The following is a 17,184-nucleotide window of genomic DNA, read 5'->3' as shown; positions in this document are numbered from 1 at the left end:
TTCGAATGACGAACGTGATCAAGTTTCACGATCGTTGTACGCGCACCAGCATAGTTCGAAAGATTCGAAACGGAAGATTAAATAAGTTCAGGTATAAATTCTTCTTGCAAGTGTAGATAATTTCCGAGACGGAGTATTTATTACGTAGAGAATGAAATACCAGACAATGTTCCGCGAACGATGAAGTGATTCGTTTCTGTTTAGATGTTATAGTTTCCTTTCGATATTTGTAAAGAGACGACAGAGAAATTAATGTTATTCTATTTCCAAGCGACAAAAAAAAAGAAAAACTACTAACTTCAAACTATTAAAGAAATGCAAATTGTACGTGAGAAATGTACCAAGAGCCCCTACGATATTAGTGTAAATTAAAGGTTATTAATTTAATTATTGATCTAAATTAATTCACAAAGCAACACGCTGCAAAATGTTACTTCTTCTCTATCCTCAACTCTACGTAAACCCGCATTGATCGTCTTTATCGAATAAGGTATAGAATACACAAATGACTAACCAAAAAATAAATTAAATAATATCAAATTAAATAACCTACACTCCTCGGCAAAAAGATAACCCAGGTGTGCTATCTTTAATTTCTCAACGACGCGTGTAAAGTTTTTCGTCCGTAACGTATAATATTAAAACATTATGAGCTCAGAATATGCGGTTCGTTGAAAATAATTAAAAATATTATGAGGTTTAGTGTGTAACAAAAAAAATTGTCTTATTTTAAGAACGAAATGATAACACATGTACAATAAGAAAATAATAATCAACATAAATTGTAACTAACAATAATTACTTATCTAATAATAGCTACATCCCCCTTTATTTTCTATTACTTCTATTGTACAATTTGGTATCGATTTATATATTTTCTGGATATAACTTTGACTTAACGTATCCCATACGCGTACAATTGCATTTTTTAATTCTTGTACGTGTTGATACTGCTTTCCATTCCCGAAATTTCTAATTATTTACTCGACAGGCGTAACAGATATCTGAATCGATCACTCAACTTCCACCGTTTTCTTGATTATCGCGTTTGTCCTTAGGAGGCTTCAGGGATGAAAATCAATCTGAGAAAGAGGCTCGAACTTGTATGTTTATCGTAACACGATTGCAGGCGACAAATTCCACAGGCGACGTACTCCTTTCGATTTGTCGTAATGCCAAAGGTCGCCGGGCGGCCTTGAAGACTGCGTGCGTATCATAAGAGGATTCCTAGTAATCCAATATGAGGTACGTGCTAACTCCTCGATAACGTTGCTGGTACGCTGGTGCACGGTCAGCACGAGATTGCGGTAGGTCAATATGCAATGCAAACTAACGTGCTTCCCGACCATTGTTTATCGTTTTGTCGGTAACTTATTGCTTGCATTACGGTCGTCTTATTCCCTTTAAAAGGAGGGATTGACGTTTTTTATTGATACTACCACGACAGATAAATATCGAGGGTTTCAGGATGTAGAAAATAGCGGTCGTTAAAATATGTAATGACTTTGTATATTTTGTGGGGACGAAAGGACGTTGCGGAGGAATATCGATGTTCTGTTGTGGATGTTCACTTCGACAGGGACGAAATCCGAATATTTATTTCAAATTCACGATATTGAAATATTAATCATGCGGCTGATTTATGCGTTAGAAAGTGTGAAGTAAACGCGCGATGTAGCGTAGTATTTAACAAAACGATGCGTATAGAAATTGTTGAAGTAGGAAATTTGTATGGAGTACGGTGGAGAAGAATGTTGGAAATGTTCGTAGTTGAATGGCTTGCTCTTGAACGCTTTCGAGGATGAAACGAACGTATTCAGAGATTTTGATATTTGTAAACATGTACTTGGTCTGAAGGAAATACTCGAACGATATCTATCTTATATTCTATTCAACGTACGCGATGGAATGTTTCATTTAGATTTGGAATACGACGTTTATATATCGCGAAGCTGAACCGTCCAAGGTTATCATAGATGAAATTTTACTTCATAGAAATTTCATTTTAACATCATCGTTTCGTAATGATACTACTACAATATTATTTAGAAGCTTCGTAAACGAACATTGTCTTTACACAGAGCGTCAAAACGACTTTCTTTGATGATAAACACGTGATTTAGCAACCAGATATATTCACTGCATCAAGACAAACACATTTTTTAAATATAAAACTAGCATAGTATAATTTGCAGACAATATCAAACATATTCGTCTATAAAGATATGTAAAAATTCTAGGATATGAAAGGGTTGAGCGCAGTCGATAGGAAAAATCTCGTTCGACGAGATTCCTGAAAGCTTAAAGGGCCGTGAGAATACGGATGAAAAACGATGTACGTATAGTACGTACGTAGAAATATTGAATACCGTGGGACACGTTGGAAATGCATAAGATGGCGTGATGTCTTCGGGCGATAGACGCCCGACGGTTAATTTAATTTTGCTCGAGACGTCCCCGACGAAACGTTAAAATTATCGGGATTTTACAACTTACATTGACAACTTTTCTCTTTAATGGTTTCCTCTCGCTGACCGGGATGGAAATAAATTTTATCGACGAACACAATGGCCGGCGTGCGATGTTTAAACTCTGTAATTTTCGTATCTTTCGAAGTGCGCGTAATGAAATAAAAGTTAGGATAGGAAATACTGAGAATTTCTTCGAGCGGCCCCTGTTTCACCAAATTAATAAAAGATTCGTGGAACGTGCGATCGACGGCTAAACCGCGTCTGCAGCGGCGAAATTACTACAATTAAATTCGAAAAATTGTTCAGGCGCGAGCTTTCCAATTATAAGTTCGTTTCGCCCGTTTCCGCATTGAAATTGAATCGGTAAATACTTACGCGAAACTTGTAACGTAATTCACGAAGAACGTAGTTCTAGGATGTTCGAAGAATAATTTTCGACCACCATAAACAATTGGTAATCAAAGTTGCTCTCTGTTAGTCGCTAGTGTTAGAAGCTCACGGAATTCTTATTAATTTAGTTAGGTATACGAACGAACGAAATAAAATTATAATTGAAAATAACGCAGATAATTTTTCAAATTTAGCTCCGGTTCAATAACAAAGCTACGAATTTAACTCTTCCATTAACAAAGACAGAAGGCTGGCGGAAGATTCGAAATAGAATAATTTCTTTTTACCAACTTCTATTATTTTTCATGTTGTAACACCAACGCAATGAGACCCTCGATGAATAATAGAAATTGTATTCTCGTTGGTTGAAATTGATATTTTCTTCTGTCACCAGGGTAATCTATTTTATATTTGAAACGGTGCTTTGTGGGCTTGTTTCTCTGCTTGGAGAGATATTTCTCCAGGGGTGGTATCACGACTGGTACATATTTTTTCCCTCGCGTTCAATCGATCATCGATTCTGCCAACGTAAATGGAAAGGAGGAGGTGCACAATGTGTCGTGACAACCACGCGTTCGTGATGAATACGACGCGAGAAGCTCTATTCCTGCGCGTTTTCTTGCTCCCAGCATGCTCCAGGTAGTATCCTTGCGATCCTTGCGATTGTTGTTCATACAATCGTGTTTCTTTTCACTGATCTTTTATACATGAAAGGTCCACGGGAAGAAAGAAGAATGCCAAGTTTCAATGTTCCTCAGAAAGCGAGAATATCTTTCTCAATATACAGTACATGTAAAAAGAATAGAAAAGGATAATTCATATAAACATTCAAATTATTCATATAAACATATGCTGTTTATGTTTTATTTCCGTTTGTGAGAATATAAGGAATTTTTTAATGGGAGCAAACCTATTGAAAGTGTTGAGATACTAAGATACAGAACAGGACAAGCTTTTGGAAAATTTGGGAACCAGACTCGGACAAAGTAAGAATTTTTAGCATTTTCAGTTGATTGTATATCTAAAAAGAATAAAAGAGTCCGTACAAACATATGATTTATCTATGTAAGTTTATGAGATATAATGAATTTTGTAAACAGAGCAAACCTACTGAATTGAAATATTAAAATTCAGAATGGAACAAGCTTTTAAATATATCTTCTTTGAAACGCAACGTCATTTTGTGCATTTTCTGTGAAGTGGATTAAATATGACAAAATCAGAACAGAAAATTCGTTAAATATCATAAACGAACGCAGATAGAACATATGTTTGTATGAACCTTATCCATCGTTTTTAATACGATAAATAACACAATTGTATACAAAATTATATACGACAGTACAATAAATAATATAATTTTATACGATCAGCTGCCGATGTGGATGCCAGATATTCTGTTTTACCCTGTACGATGTCACAACTTCATATTTTTTCATAAATATTAAAAAAGAGAACGTTTTATTTCTCATTTTATTCCGCGTCATTTTCAACATTTACTTGCAATTCCCAGTAATATATAACACACTGAACCGTAAAAAATAAGAAGTACATTGTGTACGAATCACTTTCTTTCAACTATGTGCAGCTCAGGAAATTCTAATTGAAATTAAAACGACATAGCAAGTGGTAAAGGGCACACACGAGAAAATTCTCCATTAAATTAAAATTCCCCTTTTTCTTGTGGACTCTTCATATGCGTATAACAATGTATAGCACAATAATACGATAATCTGCATAGAAATATTTGCAAAAGGAAATAAAGGGAAATTTATTTCAATTTATTTCGCAACGTTTTATTCCAATGGAGAATCGTAATATTTTAAATTATTGTGAGACAAATATTTTGTCAGTTGTCGTTGCTCTTTGAACTCTCAAATCGTTTTGTTTTCGCTCTTTAATCATCGTGTTTTTACGGTTATGCATCAACTAATAGGTTCGTTTAACCATCACTCTTGCAGATTGAATTGATTTCATTGAAATATACTCGATTATACTATACGCATTTTCTGATTAATAATTAATAACAGTGTGTAACTATTTCCAGCATACAGCATAGATATAAAAATTACAATTTTCCTCTTACATTTTTTTCACTAGTACGTAGTTATAGCATCGTTTTTCATAATCATAATTTTTCTCGTCCCACTTCGTAATCTACATTCTACATTATTTTCTCCGAGGTTATAAATACATATTGCCGATAGTATATAATTTATAACGTTGTAACTAGTATACAAGTATGTTGCAATATCGTATCATTTTTTATGAAATATAGCGTGGCATAATTTACGATATAGAATCACGCAATATCGATGTGCGTAACATACCACGACACGGTACATCGATTTAAAATGACAATTTTTTCTCTTATCTACTTTGATAATTAACCACGATCTAGAACCATTGAAAATGAAGAAACGAGACTCGTATGAAAGAAAAATGGAAATAAAAGATACACGAAGAAACACTCGATGCAAGGAGAAACACGAGCTTGCATGTGTTTTTTAGAAATGCAAGATTCTCAAAAATGTATGCTGTTCTATTTGTACTATTCAAATTTAAAAAAAAAAAAATACTGTTAATCCATAACACTTCCATGAAAAATTATGAATTACCACTCTGATATAAAGTTGCATTATCAAGTACAGTAACTAGCAATGTTTTTTTCTTTTGTAGTTAATTTTTTCCCGATACACGTTTTGCATTCTTTATGCAATTTTTTCTAAGACTGGAAACTTGGTATTCGAAGCGCGAGTCAGCGCAGTGAAGATGCTGGCGATCGTAATTTTCATTTCCCTCCAGTCTTATCTCACAGTCTCTCCTTTAATATAGAGGACAGATATTTTTCCATCGCAACGTGTTAAGAACGCTCAGCTTTAATCTATTGGGAAGGCAACTAAGTGTTTGGAAATGGCAACATCCGCAAACACTTAGTTGCCAACCCAATAGATACATCCTATGAAACAGTAGGAAATTTGCCAACAGTTAGATCGTGGTCGCTATCGTTCGCAAAAATTTGATATCCGATGTGCAGCGCGAAAATGGGTTGCTTCGACAATTATCTCTTGTCCGTATTTTCGTTTCGTAGCAAATGGAATTTCAAATTTGTAATTATCAAAGCAGAATAGGAAGCTTGAGATTTCAATTTTCGTACTTTCCTGTTCCCTTTCATGAGAACGATACGTATCTGGATTATTTGATTTTTTATCATTTTGCCAATTACTAAATATCACAGGTCCATCGATATTAGTTAAAGTTAAAGTTGGAATTGCAGCAGGTTTCGCGATTTTATTCGAAATCAAATTTCTCAAGCCCACGATAAAAAGGCTTCGAAGCGTTTTCATTAAATGGAAAAATCCCTCGCTGGCTTGCTCGTTCCTTCCATTAGAACTAGCCGACATCGGAAATTAACTAATCGTCTACTAAAATTTCATCGCCTTTTCCTCCTTGTCGCTATGGTGCAACACGATGCAACGATTGTGCTCCTTCATCGTTTCTCTCGGTAACCTTTCCAGCTGTACAATTATTTTGTCAGCGTTTTTATCGGGCCCATTCGGTCTACGTAAAAGAAACATACACGTACTCAGAAAAAAAAAAAGAAAACTAAACGCGAAGAAAGAGAAAAATTCTTCATGAGATAATCTCATCGATCGGACTATGTTCGTCCTCATCTCGTCGAATGCGCGAAGAATGGAAATTCTGGTCAGTAGCCGAGCTCGATGATAGGAAACCGTTGGTCTACGAGTCGATAGTTTATCGATGACCTGGATAGCTAATTAATCGAATTCCAGAGGAAAGATCCCACGAATTTGCCGATACGGCAAACAGTATGGCTAATTCTTCGGAGAACAACGGAAATTCGGGTCGTTTCTGTTCATTACGAGCTGATATTGTTGTCACACCTATCGAGAAATCTGCTTTGTCTAGAATGATTATACTCCATGCTTTCTTTGCCATACTCTTCTTCCTAATCCTATCATAGTTTGAATTTTATTCGCTTATTGGGGAAGGCAAGATTATAATTATTATAAGATTAGACAGCGCAGAAATTCTTCAGCTTTTTAAGCTTAATGTTCCATTTAGGGCTTTCAGCGAGCTTCCATTATTTCACACATCTGTATCAATCGTATCTGCAAATATCTCAATTTACTCGCCCATTTGCTCCATCTTTTTTGTGAATCTGATTTAACAAACATGTCAGAAATGTCGTCGATAATTCGTGTCTATTATCGCAACATGAGTGATTTCCTATTAATTGTTCGTTATTCGTTCACTTGTACCGATCTTTGTCTGTAGCAAAGGGTGTTACAAGTATAATAAATGTAACGACATTAACAACAACAATTGATTGTAGCTTCTCACCTTGGTCTGAAAATTGGAAAGAAGTAAATTAGGTAAATAAAGATAAATAAATTATTTGGTAGTGGTATTGTAACGTAGATATCAAATAGGAAATACTGTCAAGTAATTAAAATAGAATGCTAAGATTTAGAAAAAAATTATACAGGCGGATTTTCTGGCTAGTTAAGGCAAAGTCAGTGTTAGAACTTGTGTCAAAAGGGATCATCCAGCAATGTATTCGCATAGTAACCTCTAAATTACACGGCATAACAGCGGGTTAATCCTTCGGCACAGGTGATCGATACCGGGAAAAATAGGTTGCTCTATTAAATATGTAAATTCAATGCCTCTAGATTTAGCCATAATAGGAGCCATTTCTTTCGTTTCGCGGTAAGCTTGAAATTTCGTTAGATCTGTGCATCGAGCGAAGCAGAAACAAACTTTGAATTCCGTGTAACAATGCAAATTAATATTATAAAAAATAATTAGTAGAGTTTAAAAAGTAATTAGATTTGAAAAGTTCGGCGAACGGAATGCTTGTTTCGCCGTCGCTGGATTTTAGGGATGAAAACTTTCGAAAAAGCACTAAAATTAATTAGCTAAATATTCGGCTAGCAACGTCGTTCAAAATTCCAATTAACGTTATATTTCATTTGTTATCGTAAAATATGCAAACTCTCGAGATTCCGAAAAATTAATCAGCTAAGTATTCACCGAAATTAGTCAACTATTTGCTATGACGCGCATCGGCTACTTTAATTATACATATTTATTTATCTTATTTACCTCGTTTACATAAATACGCGTTCCCTCGAAAATCGATGAATTCTCAATTTTTAATAAAAGCGAGATTCGTACGATTGCGCCGATACCAACACAACGTAATCTTTCCAAACGCCAGGCAAAAAGGCGAAAAGCTTGTCTCCCCGATCGTCGATACAACGACCTTGACGTCACGTAAAACAGCGAAAGCAGTCGTTCTTCGTTCGCTCTTCAAGAGACGGCTGTCCTTCCAGCACAACCCCGAACCAACCCCCTTCCAACACCCCCCTCCGGCATTGTGCGATTGTCTCGGGAAGTAGGTCGGCACAATCAGTCCTCTGCAATCGCACAGATAGTGCACCGGCTGGCTACAAGTTCGCTCTCGAAATTCTTCCTCCTCAGCCTAGCGTACAACACGAGATTCACCTAATTTCACCACCTTCGGTTACTCATGAATTTTTTGTCGTAGGGAAAATTCTCCGGCGGGAAATTTATTCCCTTGAAGCAAAATAGAATGATGGTATCGGTAGTAGAGTTTTCGTTATCTTGTCTTTGATCGCGCGATATCATCGATACAATACGAAGGTTATTTGTCACAAAAGCCTCAATTCCAATTTCGTTGAATTTCAGATTTGTCGTAGGGGGAAGCGATCGTCGCAAGCCGTGGCCAGCGTGCATGTTACTCAGAACCTTCCCCTTTACGACATAGCTCAAGGTCAAGGTCATTGGAGTTGAGTCTCCGCTTCCGTGCATAATTACCGATTATTTATGTAACTTTTTCGCATGACATGCGATTTCTAACTTCTTTAGGACGTACGATATGATGTGACGATTTTGTCTTGGAGCGGCTACTCATTGACGTTAGAAATTGATCTCTGATTTTGAAACGTGTGTCGTTGTCTTTATTACTTTCTTCTTCTGTTTTCATCCGCCACTTTCCTTCCTTGGAATATTCCCAATCATTCGGAACAGGTAGCAAATGGAATGGGTTAAAGCTTTTGAATTTACGAAGAAAGCTCTTCTTCTGTGCAACTTTCTCTATACGAGACACGCAATCTTGTATTCTTCGTCGCAATCCGAACAATCAAACTCCTTATTTTAATTTTCAGTTATTTTCACCTTCCCTGGCAATTTGTTGAACATTCTAGGGGGCGAAAAAATGAACGTAAACGCAGAAAGTCGAGCGATAGAGTAACACCGGATGGGAAAGGGTCGAGCCAAGGCGTTTCGGGTAATTTCGCGAGCTAATATTTGCTCCATCAATCAAGCATCTAGCGTCCTTGGCAGAAGAAACGGCCAGGTTACCGCTAGTCGGCCGCACCTGGTTGGTTCTATCGCGTCGAAAGATGACCCTACTCGCCCTCTTTTCCTCTTTCTCGATCGTTCCACCTTCGCAAGAATTTCCGTCGTTAACAACCTTCCAATTATCATCAAATTCACGCATCAACCCCTCTTAGTACATCTAACAGATTGCTAGGTTAAAAGGTGGTAGATAAAAAAAAGAATTTCGCGCTAGTAGTAGGGGAAAGAAATCGGTTCGGCAGAGATTTAAATCCCACCTGTCACGTACAATGCATAGAGTTATATGTTTTAAGTGTTAAAAGTAGAAATACTCCACTACACGAGATACGAAAGTATCGCTAAAACCTGATTCATGTTGGCGGTCAAAGGTGTTGCAGATTATGCAGAGCGCGAGCATATTAACACGTTTGTCCGACCGCGTCGTAGATATTACATTTTATTATGAATGTTGAGAATTGTGGATCTTAATCGTCGAAATAAAAGTAAAGGAACACTAAGGTTACATTTAGAATTCATATTAAAATAGTTTTAGATTTATTCAATAAACGATTTCTAAGATCTTCGTCGATACACATTTGCACGCGTCTCAGCACTTTCTTTGTCTCACCATCTTCCACACCACACTGTCAACGGAACAGTTACATTTATCTGTTTTTCGATACGTCGCGCACACACATACTTCCACACAATCATATTTACATACGTGTGCCACTACTACGCGGCCAATTTAATCTAGCACACAGAATTGTACATATCTCAATAGTGACAAATACTCACAGACAATTCGAGTTTGGAACCGTAGAGGGGCGACTGGAACGCGATCGATCGTTGCGATCAGGTGATCGCGTCTCCTGACTATTCGAGTCAATCGACTGTGTATTAACCGGAGACGCGCGTATTGTACGCGGTAAAAGTGCAACTTGAATCGAAGCAATAAATAATAAATTGCAATTCGGACGCTTGCGAAGCATAAGTAAAAAATTAAATATACCCAGTGTCTAAGAAGAAAGTAGGCAAGAAAAAGAATAAATGAATAAATCACGGGTGTAAGGAGAAAGACGGAAAGGAAAGAACGTATTTCATAAAACATTCGTCGAATTCGTTTGAAGAATTTAGGTTTCGAGGGACTGAGTCGACGTGGCAAGCGAACTGATGTCGTTACTCACAGAGTTCACAGTTTCACAAATGCGACTAATAGGATCCCTAGTGGAGGAGGAAGACAAGTGTCTCTGCACAAGGAAAGGTTGTGCTAGTCTTAACGGCCGCGTAGGTGCATGCAAGTTGACATGCTATTTCTTGCGACTAAAGTCACGTAGTTCGCTGTAATTTCGGTACAAACTCAATTTAAACGCTCGTTCTCCGTGTTCCCTTTCGACTGTCGATGGCGGTCTTGATCGTTATGAAACCAACGCCACGGTCAACAATTTTTCGTTTGACTCGACTGAACGTGCAAACGATCTTGACCGATGCTTGAACAAGCTTAAACAGTACGAAACGCAGTGCAACTACTTTATACACAACCATTGTATTTATTCTAGTTATTGTTTGGGATAGTATTTTGTATCGTACTGTTGAATGATATGAACGTCGTTTAATGTTTAACGTTGATATGATCGTCGTTTAATGATCCATCGCGTCGTTAATGACGTTCAATGAATAAAGGCGAGGATATCTCGAAGACTTGGTAGACCGTTATGTTATTCGTATGATAGCGCGATAGTAATTAAACTCAATAATAAATTCAGTGGTTAAAGACAGCGATTAAAAAATAATGAAGTAGATATAAAAAAATCGGAACGACACAGAGAACGATTCTTTGATCGTCTTCAGTTGTGAGCTATCATCCAGTGCTGTGAAACATTAACTGTACAGGAATTGTTCGTCACGAAGATTTAAAAACATTGGGCAGGCTATTACAGAGCGTTTATAACTTTCTCGAGTGTTTTGAAAGGAACAAATCCTTCCTCGCTTTTTCATTTATTCGCTTCATTACAGGCCCGTTAAAAAAGAATTGTCCACTTCTGGCTCGTAGATTATTTCTCAGACTGCGAACTGCTGAAACGCTCGTAACACGCACGACTGATTAATAGCTTTGACAAAGGAGGAACTTGGCGTTGCATATTTTGCGTTCTAAACTTGCTGACGCTGTACCTCTCTGGTATTTGCTACGGCGTTCATTGTCAGTGGTCGTGACACAGTGAATAAGTTGGGTTAAACGTCTGACACACGCTTCGATTTTCTCTTCTTATTGCGTTACTTTTAAGTTAATGTGTTACTTTACGTTACAACACACATGGCAAGAATACACTGACCACGCTACAAATGAAACGATAATTAGATTATTTTGAAGAAACGCTGAAATCGGGTCGATTCATTCGCTTGACAACAGTTCTATTAGGAATTTTATTTGACTGGATGATTTAACAAAAGACACGCGCAGAGTGTTCTAATTATAGGATAATTGGAATTGTTTTAAGGAAAGTTGCGACTTCAATGGGGTGAATTATCACTGAGCCAGAAACTAATAGTTTCTCGTTGCTCCGCATAAGGCTGTTTAATACTTTATTCTGGCGAAGCGTTTTCATAAACAAGTTCTATTTTCAATGGTTTTCACGGATCATTAACGACTCTCGTAATTCTGTAAACGAAAAGAGGGTCAGGGCATATGTTCGATATGAAAATTACAACGCTAACGTGATCATTACAAAAATCAGTGTACATTTTCAAAGACGTGCTATTGGTAGATCGCTTGTGTATTTAATTTTATATTTTTATATTTAATTCGACTCTTATAAATTGCGACTAATATTAGGTTGTCCGGAAAGTTTCTTTCCTTTCATAAGGTGATAATAAATGAACAACAATTTCTGTTTTATATTATTTTATTGAATTAGGTATGATCCATTTCGTTCTATTTCTATTATTATGCTCGTGCATAATTCAATAACCTTATATAAAACAAAGAACGTTGTGCGTCTATTATTTCCTTATAAAACGAAAGAAACTTTTTGAACAACAATACAATGACTTTTTCGAATTATTTCAAAACAATAGTAATAAATTACTTTTTTAATTAACTTTTTTTCACCTGAAACATATGCAAATTTTGAAGCAACTTTTAAGCTTTCGTTCACGTAGACAGTGTCATAGATCTGTATCTAATATTCCGTATCAACGCGTCCAATCAATTTATCCCTGACATCGTCATCATTAATCGGTTGAACGAATTATCTTAAACTGATTCGTTGCTACGCCAATCACAGGCTACACGCGCGAATCGAGTAACTAATGCATAAACTAGAATATTATAATTCCATCGCTTCTAAAAAAACCTTTAAAATTTACATTCGTACTACGCGTCTCGCATAGCTTATCCCCTCACATTGTTTACACGTGATCGCGATATTTCGCAAGCAGGCGCAACGAAACAGTGGATTACGTTAAATGTTATTTCTATTCAAGCTCGAATTTCGAATCTATCAACATTCGCTCGCGAAGTAACGCGACTAATAAATATGGATTTCAAAAAACATAGATTCCGTCTAGACGCTATCTATATCCTGGTGACGTAATTTTATATTTCTAGAAATTGTACGCAGAGATTTGTTTTATTTGTTATTCGCTGTTCAATTTTTGAACAAGTACTTTAGCAATTTCGTGTATGTAGAATCGTTTGTGATAAATTTATACATTTATCTGTATTTAACTATTTCATATTTATTTCATATCTAATTATGAGATCTGGTTTAATTTCCCATAAGCGCACAGATATTCGCACAATTACATTTTTATGAATATGAAGAAATGTTTTTTATATGGAGGGCAATTACTTTGATTTATTACAGTCGAGGTTTCAAGGCTGATGACTTATTTGTACATGTCAGCAGACTTTCAAATACGCATCAGCGTAATCTGTAATCTAGAGAATTTAATTATCGTAGATGTAAACGTTGAGCATCGTGGATTGCAAGCGAAGAAGGAGAATTAGTGAAGAACGAATTACTCGATTATTAACTTAATAATAATAATGGTGAAGTTGTTAGTATTCAAAGTTTATAATTCCATTTGCGATGCTATATTTGTATTATGTAAGGAAAACGTAGTCAGGAAGAAAATTAATTGCGAAATATTCGCAAGACGAAAGTTGGCAATTTATCTTCTCACGCATCAGATTGAAGAGATATAACTACTTTCTCTTTATTTACGACCTTCGTTGACCCTGAGCGACTGCGTATTATCGTATAATGAAGTTGTTAGAATGTGACTTATGCTTGTGCATTTTCACCAACATATTGTTCTATTAAAAGAGAAAAGTTTATCACCTCGTAATCACTTCTTCCTCTACATCATTTTATACAAATCTAAAAATTTATCTTCCCGAAATACTCAGCCTTATTTAATAACATATCTGTTATATTATTTATATTTGCAAAAATATCTAATTTAATCTTAATTGACACTTTAAAGGTTCGAAGATCTATGCACGATCAAATCTGACCTATCGATTATTTACAATTTTTCGTATCATTTTCTTCATATATTTATCCCAAATTCTTCTTACTATCTAACAATCATTTATACATCATTTATGCAACACTCGTACTTCTACGAAATTACACGTCGATGATGCTCAATTCGATCGTGCATTATTACCAAGGAATAACAAACTTCTGCCTAGCAAGTTTCATCTCTCGTTTTACCTACGCACGTAAGTCACCGAAATCATCCAATTGTCACACGTTCTGTGTCACACGCTGTACAAACATCATTCTCCTTGGCTCAAGCCGCGCGAATCTAGCTCATCGACGAGTATATATATTTATCTCCTCTCGAAATTAGAACGCACAGCGTCTAAAAAGAGCTCGTACGTGATTTTCGATGGTACGCCTGATGATGAAAAGCAAAGGATGCCATTTTTCAGGAACGATCGATAGAACTTGTTTTGACGCTTTTTGTCTATTCCTTAGCGTCGCGGCGCTACGATACGGAGATAACCTCGCGATAATATATCGACGTGGTTAATGCGATTGTAAATCGCGACGCGACCAGCGTCATCACCGTTGCTTTAATCTGTGTACGACAAAGCGAGTGTTGTATTCTCGCTGATCTTGGACGCGTGCCTTCCCACCGAGTTCCGTTCACACGAGCTAACTGTTGCCATTGCGAAAGCACAGAAGGCGCTTGGAGCATCGAAAATGATTTTCAGATTTTGCGTAGGTAAAAGCTTACCTCGAGCGAGCGTACGACAATTTCGTACTTTGAAAAGCTTTTCAGTATTCACTCGAAACCAGTTTTTTTAAATTTTGATTTATATAATTATATTATATTGTGTTATATATGTTATGTTATAATTGTAATAATTCTAATTTTTTTGGGCCAAAAAATTGGACCTAACACTAGTAACGAAAATCTGTAATCAACAAAATCAGACTGTTACACTTAGCACTGATAAAATTAATACTGCTTCGTCTACTATCGGTATAAAGTTAGCCTGGAAAATTTGAAAATGTTGAATTCGTTGTTGCTGTTGTAAATTATTCCACGATTGTTCCACGTCGTTCCAAAAAAAGAATGATCTGTCTCGAAAGGATTCAGAAACAATGCCATTTTTTTTTTTTTTTTTAAACCGAACGTTTAATAATTGTTCTGAATTGGTCCAGTTATAATATAAAACAAAAAATATTCTAAAAAAAAAAATACGAAAATAAAAATCTATTATTTCCGTAGTAAGACGAAAGAAGCTTTTGCGACAACCTAATATTATTTCAACATCATATTCAATTTAGAAAATAATTTGTAAAAACTGTACCCGTAAAACTATGAACATTTCTTTTCGTTCTGGCAGCAATAGCATACAGTGAAAGGTTTTTCTTTTGGAACAGGTACTTAATCCCCTGGAACAACTTAGAACAAAAGTTTGATGACCGGAACACGAATACAAAGGTAACTTTACCCTTACGTGGTCGTCGTCAGTGAACATCGTCGACGCAATAATAAAGTACGCGTTAGTGTTTCAAAAGAATCCTTTCCCGTATATTATCGTTGTCAAAACGAAAAAAAGTATCCACAGTCTTATTATAGTTATAGTTTTTGCGAATTATTTCCTAAACTAAATACGATATTCAAACGATACTTTGAAACAACATCTGGAACAACTAGACAATCCAGAAACTTTTAAACGTTCAATTCTTAGAAAATGAGGGTCAGTAGAAAATTGAACTTTTTAAGGTCGTCTCTGGGACCTTTTGACATCAATTATTATTTCGTTGGAATCACGTGAAATAAACGCGAAACAAGTTGAAAGGAAAAATTCGAGATTTGAAAAATGGAGACTAATTTTATACAGGTTCGTGCAATATGGTCTGAGGCTTTCAGGCAAGAGTCGTGTCTAGAAAGAAAAGAATTTCGTGACCCATGACCCATGGATTCTGATCACCGTTCCATAACAATCAGACCTACGCAAAAGCACATCTTTATTTTAGCACTCGAAGAGAATTAAATGTCTGCACACAAGCGCATGTACTATAACTTGATAATTGGGGTGTGTGATAATTACAGATACATGGAAATGAAAAAAAATTAGGATTTTCATCGAATTATGAAAGGATTAGGATTTTCTCGTAAGAGAATCAGATAGAGAATGTCATACTAATCGCGCGAAAGTAGTGAATTATTAGGATAAGTTAGACAATTTTCTAATGTCCAGTTTTTCTTCATTTTGACTTGGACGTTACAAGAGAATTGGAAGTTTTTGCACCACCTATCATTAGGGAATAAATGATCATTAGTATCGTAGAATCGTCCGAGGCACGTGGTGTTTTTGTATTGAACTTTTTTCCCAGCGCAGCGCATTTCCTATTAGATTCCGTACGAGATAAACAGTTTGATTAGAAAACGTCACGTAAAACCTTCGTTCATCGTTACATCATCCGTGGCTCGAAAATGTTTTATTCGAAGGTTGTTTCTATCGTTAGTGATTAATCATTAATTATCCGCTCTTTGTGCGATCCTCGTGACTAAATGGCAGGGTTGGCTAGTTGACGCTTCCAGTAGAACGTTCAACTTACCAATGCGAGTAAACAGCTCGGCTTTTGTGTTGCGTTAATCTACACGATCGACGTGCATTGACAGAGCTAGAACATAGTCATTACCTTATCACCAGTGCAACTTCGTTTATATGAATTCCAATTTACAGTCGTTCAAAAAACTGATTGCACGTGCTCTGATTTTACATGAAATTATCTTTGTGAAAGAACGAATTAACGAGGATAGGAAAACTTAAAATTATTGGTCGAGTCGATTGAAGAATGAAAAACGTGGACACAAAAATCGAAGGAGAAGGAGACACGTACAGCAGAAATAATAAACTAGCGACAAAAAGGACATAAGAAACGAAGTAAAAGAGAAAGAAAAGGAGAAATGGAAGGAGAATATGAGAGCAGAAGCTATTACAAAAAGCATATATCTTTGGCCCTTGCTCTTAGGATCTAAACAAGTCTATTATAATTAACAATCGCCATCTATATATAAATATTAATTAACTACGAAGGACACGATCGAACTACCCTTTGACACGTAACATTTTTTCGTATACATTTTCAAACAAATAAATTGCAACTGCTTTCCAAGGAACGGAGTAACTGTTGATAATATGATACGATCAATCTATTAGGTCATCCCATAAGTTCGTGCCGACCTTTGTGTATACATTTCATATTTTAAAGAAAGACAAGAGAACTTTTCTCGAGACGGGATAATGAAAAATGGGAAGAAGTTGTACAACGGGAGGGGGATTACATTTTTTCATGAAACTGAAAGGTATGCAAACAATCTTAACATATATAACCGCTCGAAAAATGGCACGAACTTATGGGATGACCTGATAAATTAGCGCGATACCAACGAATCAGTAGCG

General features: G+C 36.2%; 1 protein-coding gene across 6 annotated transcripts in view; it reads left to right on the top strand.

Annotated features, from left to right (window-relative positions):
* The window catches only part of LOC126921613 (TLD domain-containing protein 2), a 297,843-nt gene that overhangs the window by 49,639 nt on the left and 231,020 nt on the right, over window positions 1-17,184 (top strand). The window lies entirely within an intron of this gene.

Source organism: Bombus affinis, chromosome 11 (genome assembly GCF_024516045.1).
Source record: "Bombus affinis isolate iyBomAffi1 chromosome 11, iyBomAffi1.2, whole genome shotgun sequence".
NCBI lineage: Eukaryota > Metazoa > Arthropoda > Insecta > Hymenoptera > Apidae > Bombus > Bombus affinis.
The sequence above is the reverse complement of the archived record's forward strand: the minus strand, read 5'-3'. Positions and strand labels throughout refer to the sequence as shown.